General features: G+C 41.5%; 2 pseudogenes; both read right to left on the bottom strand.

Annotated features, from left to right (window-relative positions):
- Positions 1 to 1,921, bottom strand: part of LOC142357375 (large subunit ribosomal RNA) — a 5,998-nt pseudogene extending 4,077 nt beyond the window's left edge.
- A 1,683-nt stretch (positions 1,922 to 3,604) lies between these two features.
- On the bottom strand, positions 3,605 to 3,756 carry LOC142357374 (5.8S ribosomal RNA; annotated as a pseudogene).
- Positions 3,757 to 5,578: the final 1,822 nt, after the last annotated feature.

The following is a 5,578-nucleotide window of genomic DNA, read 5'->3' as shown; positions in this document are numbered from 1 at the left end:
TGACATCTGCTAAGCCAAACTTTTATGTGCCACCAGGAACAATTGGGACACAGCAAATGCTGCTGTGCTCTTGCACGCTTCGAGCCTTATCTCTGATTGAATCAATTCCAAGGACTCTACAACGTGTTATAAAGAAAAGATAACTCTTCCCCAAGGTCCCAATGACAAAGTTCGACCTCAATGACGTTGCCGTCTCAATGCCAGGAGAGTAAGTTCGGGAATTTTAACCCGATGCTCTTTCGAGACTCAGCAGTTTTCAAGAAACCACTATTCAAGACTTTGGCATTAGCCTGTCTTTTAGAATCGACTAACTCATGTGCAAACGCTGTTCACATGAAAGCCTTTCCCGCTTCAGTCCTCAAAGTTCTCATTTGAGTACTTGCTACTTCCACCAAGATCTGCTCCATTGATCGCTTCGCGCATACACTTGCGTGCATACTTTAGCGCAATCAATGTGTCCTCCTACACATGAATATCATTTTTGAGCTGGTGAGGCTCTTTTTCTCTAATCTAACTTGCGTTAGATATTGATATTCATGGTTGGGTATAGGCCACGAGCTCTAGTGCCATCCATTTTCAGGGCTGATTGATTCGGCAGGTGAGTTGTTACACACTCCTTAGCGGATTTCAACTTCCATGACCACCGTCCTGCTGTCAGTATCAATCAACACCTTTTGTGGTGACTCATGAGCAAGTAGTTAGGCGCCTTAACCCAACTTTTGGTTCATCCCACATCGCCGGTTCTGCTTACCAAAAGCGGCCCACAAAAAGCTTGCATTCATAGTCCAAGTGCAATTAAGTCACAAGGACATCTCACCGATTTATAGTTTGAGAATAGGTGAAGGAAAAATTTTCCCCCATTCCTCTAATCATTCGCTTTAACCGATGAAATTGCTTTGCGAAGATTTTTCAATCTTGCTCAAGCTTTTGCTATCCTGAGGGAAACTTCGGAGGAAACCAGCTACTAGATGGTTCGATTAGTCTTTCGCCCCTATGCTCAGGTCAGACGATCGATTTGCACGTCAGAACCGCTTCGGGCTTCCACCATGGTTTCCCGTGGCTTCGCCCTGCCCAAGCATAGATCACCATCTTTCGGGTCGTGTGCTACTTGCTCTGGATCAGTCATGCAATAAGAGCAAAACCGTCCGTGGTTGCGGGACACCGAATCGGCGCCCTCACCACACAAAGTAGTGCAATTCATAAAAATTACACTGTTCACTTTCATTTCGCGTGTGCGCTTTCAATGAGCGACAACACTTGCAAGCAACTCACACTCCTTGGTCCGTGTTTCAAGACGGGCTGTAGAGAGCATTGAATAGGAAGTTGAGGTCAGACAGGCAATCAAGATCAATTTATCTCATTTTGTTTAGAATCAACAAGAAGAATTCCGAGGAAAACTTCTGCTCGATTCATTAACAAGATTTGCCAAAAGACGACAACTACACTACTCGGTAGCCGAGAATATAATATCAAGGCATTGAGTATGGTAACGCTCACTCCAGTTCCCCTTCAACAGTTTCACGTACTTTTCACTCTCTCTTCAGAGTGCTTTTCAACTTTCCCTCACGGTACTTGTTTACTATCGGTCTCGCTTTATAATTAGCTTTTGGAGAGACATATCTCCAGCTTCGAGTTGCACTTTCAAACAACTCTACTCATAGGAATGAGCCATTATGACTGGTATCGAAAATGACCTTTACAGGATTTTCACCTTCTTTGATGCTACTTTCCAGTAGACATCAGGACAAATTCACCAGTCTAGCATCAAACCATACCGGACACCGAGAAATGTTGCCATTTCTCTTCCCGATGAGCTTTTCCCTGTTCATTCGCCATTACTAAGGGATTCTCAGTTGATTTCTTTTCCTCCCCTTACTGATATGCTTAAGTTAAGGGGGTTCTCTCGCCCAATTCAGGTTATGTAGTTGATTGTCTCTTAATTGGTTCACTGACCAATATGAGACAGAAACCGATTCAGCAGTTTTGTTCGCTACTACTATCAAACACAGGTCGAAGTTTCCATTCAGTCATTAATTCCAACTTTCAAATGTTGTTGTTTCAGCTTTCGCTTACTAGAAGCAACATAATACTCGCTGCAATACAGACCTCGGGAAACCCTCACCGTGAATAAGGTTCACTCACATATTTCACTACATTTTGCGTGGGATTGGAGATGAGGCTACTCGTTCTTGCTCAGTACTAGGCTGAAAATTAACGAAACTTCGTTACAAACGTTCACATGTTGATGTTTCCGCTTTCGCGTACTCGAAACAACATAATACTAGTCTTTGTAATTTAGTTTCATAATTTCAACTGTTCTCATGCAGAATTTTTGCTCATTCTTATCCCAAATTTTGACCTGGCTACTAGTTACACTCCTTGTACTTATTGCAAAATGACCACAAATTTCAACAGCTTTCACATGTTGCTGTTTCGGCTTTCGCTTACTACAGTCAACATAATACTCGTTGCAAAATAAGTGCTCGGCATCTGCAATTTTCCAAAGACGAAGTTTCGCCAGTTCAATTTTCGCTCGCCAATTATGGCTACTAATTCACACGGTACTGAGCTCAACAACATTAAATTTGTTCAGCAAGACTTTCACATGTTGATGTTTTGGCTTTCGCCTACTAGAAGCAACATAATACTCGTCTTGTTAGCTCATTCAATGAGAATAGCTTTTCCCGTTGAGAATTTTTGCCTTCAATTGGCGTTGTAGTGAGTTTGGCTACTCAGATCACCAAATACTTGTGACAATTCGAACCAGAAATGTTTTCAATTTTCACATGCTGATGTTTCGGATTCAACCTACTAGAAGCAGCATAATACTTGTATTCAACAATTTCTGTATCAAATCCCAGTTTTCTCTGGTGCATCTTTGCCAAACTATTCCAAACTGCCTGAGTCTGAATACCAATTACAGGTACTAGTAAATGCACGTTACTAAGGACTATATAGTTCTAGGTTACTGTACACAACGACGTTCACATGTTGATGTTTCAGCTGCCGCTTACTAGAAACAACATAATACTTATCGTGCATACCTTTCCATAACTTGTCCTTTTCAGATGCATTAGTTTCCCTTTGTCTTGGCTTCTACAGTCAGACTGGCTACTAGTAACAGCACAGTACTAATCACATATCGTTCTACAGTTTGCAGACAACTTTCACATGTTGATGTTTCAGCTTTCGCCTACTAGAAACAACATAATACTCGCTGTATACATTTGTAGTTCTCTATGTAACTTTCATGTGAAGAAGTTTCGCCAGTCTTTTTGACTGTCTCAAATCTGAGTCATGCTTAGGCTACTAGTTGCTTCATAGTACTTATCGCCTCGAGATCATTGAACAAAACTTGATTTTCACATGTTGCTGTTTCAGCTTCCGCTTACTAGAAACAACATAATACTAGTCTCATTAAGTTCCGTCTCTTTGCAATTTTCTTATGAAGAAAATTCGCCATCACAATGACTCCAGCAGTTCTTGATCAAGGAATGCAATCATTGATCAGAATGCTATTATTTGAATCGGTTCTGCTTTAAGTGTTCCAATTTTATTGGAAGCACCAACAATAGAACATCAATGTGTTCAATCGAGAGTTATATAACCCTGAATCGGACGCAGTCAACAGCCGAAGCCGAGACCGCCTTTTGCGTTAGAGAGGTCGGTAAACAAATCTTGCGATTCATACCGAATTAACACATATAGCTGTGCTCCTCTTCGTAAAGCGAGCCAAGTGATCCCCTGTTGAAGGATGTATTTGGACCAATCTAGTAGCATTTGGTTTCCAACAAGCTCTCCCAAGTTAGCTTACTTATTGGGCTTTTCAACCAATTCGGTTGGCTACAAGCATCATCAAAGTACTAGCCACAGTTTGATCGCAAAATTCTACGACTTTCACATGTTGATGTTTCGGCTTGCGCTTAGCCTACTATAAGCAACATAATACTAGTCATATCATAGAGCGTGATCAGCTTGTGACGTTCTCATGATGAAGTTTCACCAACAGTGTCTCACTTCGAGCTTAAATCCAGCTACTAGTAACTACACAGTACTGACTGCAACGATAACTTTTATCTATACCTTTCACATGCTGCGCTTTCGGCCAGGGCCTACTAACGTCAACATAATACTCGATATAAACTTTTGTTCATGATGCAGCTTCCCCATGCAGAAGTTTCGCCTTCAAATGCTCTCTTGGCCATATGACGTAAGAAAAGGTTACTAGTAACATCACAGTACTAGCCACAGTTTGATTGCAAAATTCTACGACTTTCACATGTTGATGTTTCGGCTTGCGCTTAGCCTACTAGAAGCAACATAATACTAGTCATATCATAGAGCGTGATCAGCTTGTGACGTTCTCATGATGAAGTTTCACCAACAGTGTCTCATTTCGAGCTTAAATCCAGCTACTAGTAACTACACAGTACTGACTGCAACGCTAACTTTTATCTATACCTTTCACATGCTGCGCTTTCGGCCAGGGCCTACTAACGTCAACATAATACTCGATATAAACTTTTGTTCATGATGCAGCTTCCCCATGCAGAAGTTTCGCCTTCAAATGCTCTCTTGGCCATATGACGTAACACAAGGTTACTAGTAACATCACAGTACTAGCCACAATTTGATCGCAAAATTCTACGACTTTCACATGTTGATGTTTCGGCTTGCGCTTAGCCTACTATAAGCAACATAATACTAGTCATATCATAGAGCGTGATCAGCTTGTGACGTTCTCATGATGAAGTTTCACCAACAGTGTCTCACTTCGAGCTTAAATCCAGCTACTAGTAACTACACAGTACTGACTGCAACGATAACTTTTATCTATACCTTTCACATGCTGCGCTTTCGGCCAGGGCCTACTAACGTCAACATAATACTCGATATAAACTTTTGTTCATGATGCAGCTTCCCCATGCAGAAGTTTCGCCTTCAAATGCTCTCTTGGCCATATGACGTAAGAAAAGGTTACTAGTAACATCACAGTACTAGCCACAGTTTGATTGCAAAATTCTACGACTTTCACATGTTGATGTTTCGGCTTGCGCTTAGCCTACTAGAAGCAACATAATACTAGTCATATCATAGAGCGTGATCAGCTTGTGACGTTCTCATGATGAAGTTTCACCAACAGTGTCTCATTTCGAGCTTAAATCCAGCTACTAGTAACTACACAGTACTGACTGCAACGCTAACTTTTATCTATACCTTTCACATGCTGCGCTTTCGGCCAGGGCCTACTAACGTCAACATAATACTCGATATAAACTTTTGTTCATGATGCAGCTTCCCCATGCAGAAGTTTCGCCTTCAAATGCTCTCTTGGCCATATGACGTAACACAAGGTTACTAGTAACATCACAGTACTAGCCACAATTTGATCGCAAAATTCTACGACTTTCACATGTTGATGTTTCGGCTTGCGCTTAGCCTACTAGAAGCAACATAATACTAGTCATATCATGGAGCGTGATCAGCTTGTGACGTTCTCATGATGAAGTTTCACCAACAGTGTCTCATTTCGAGCTTAAATCCAGCTACTAGTAACTACACAGTACTGACTGCAACG

The sequence above is a fragment of the Convolutriloba macropyga genome, unplaced genomic scaffold (assembly GCF_964194025.1).
Source record: "Convolutriloba macropyga unplaced genomic scaffold, txConMacr16.3 SCAFFOLD_3899, whole genome shotgun sequence".
Classification (NCBI taxonomy): Eukaryota; Metazoa; Xenacoelomorpha; order Acoela; family Convolutidae; genus Convolutriloba; species Convolutriloba macropyga.
This window is presented reverse-complemented; position numbering and strand designations above follow the sequence as displayed.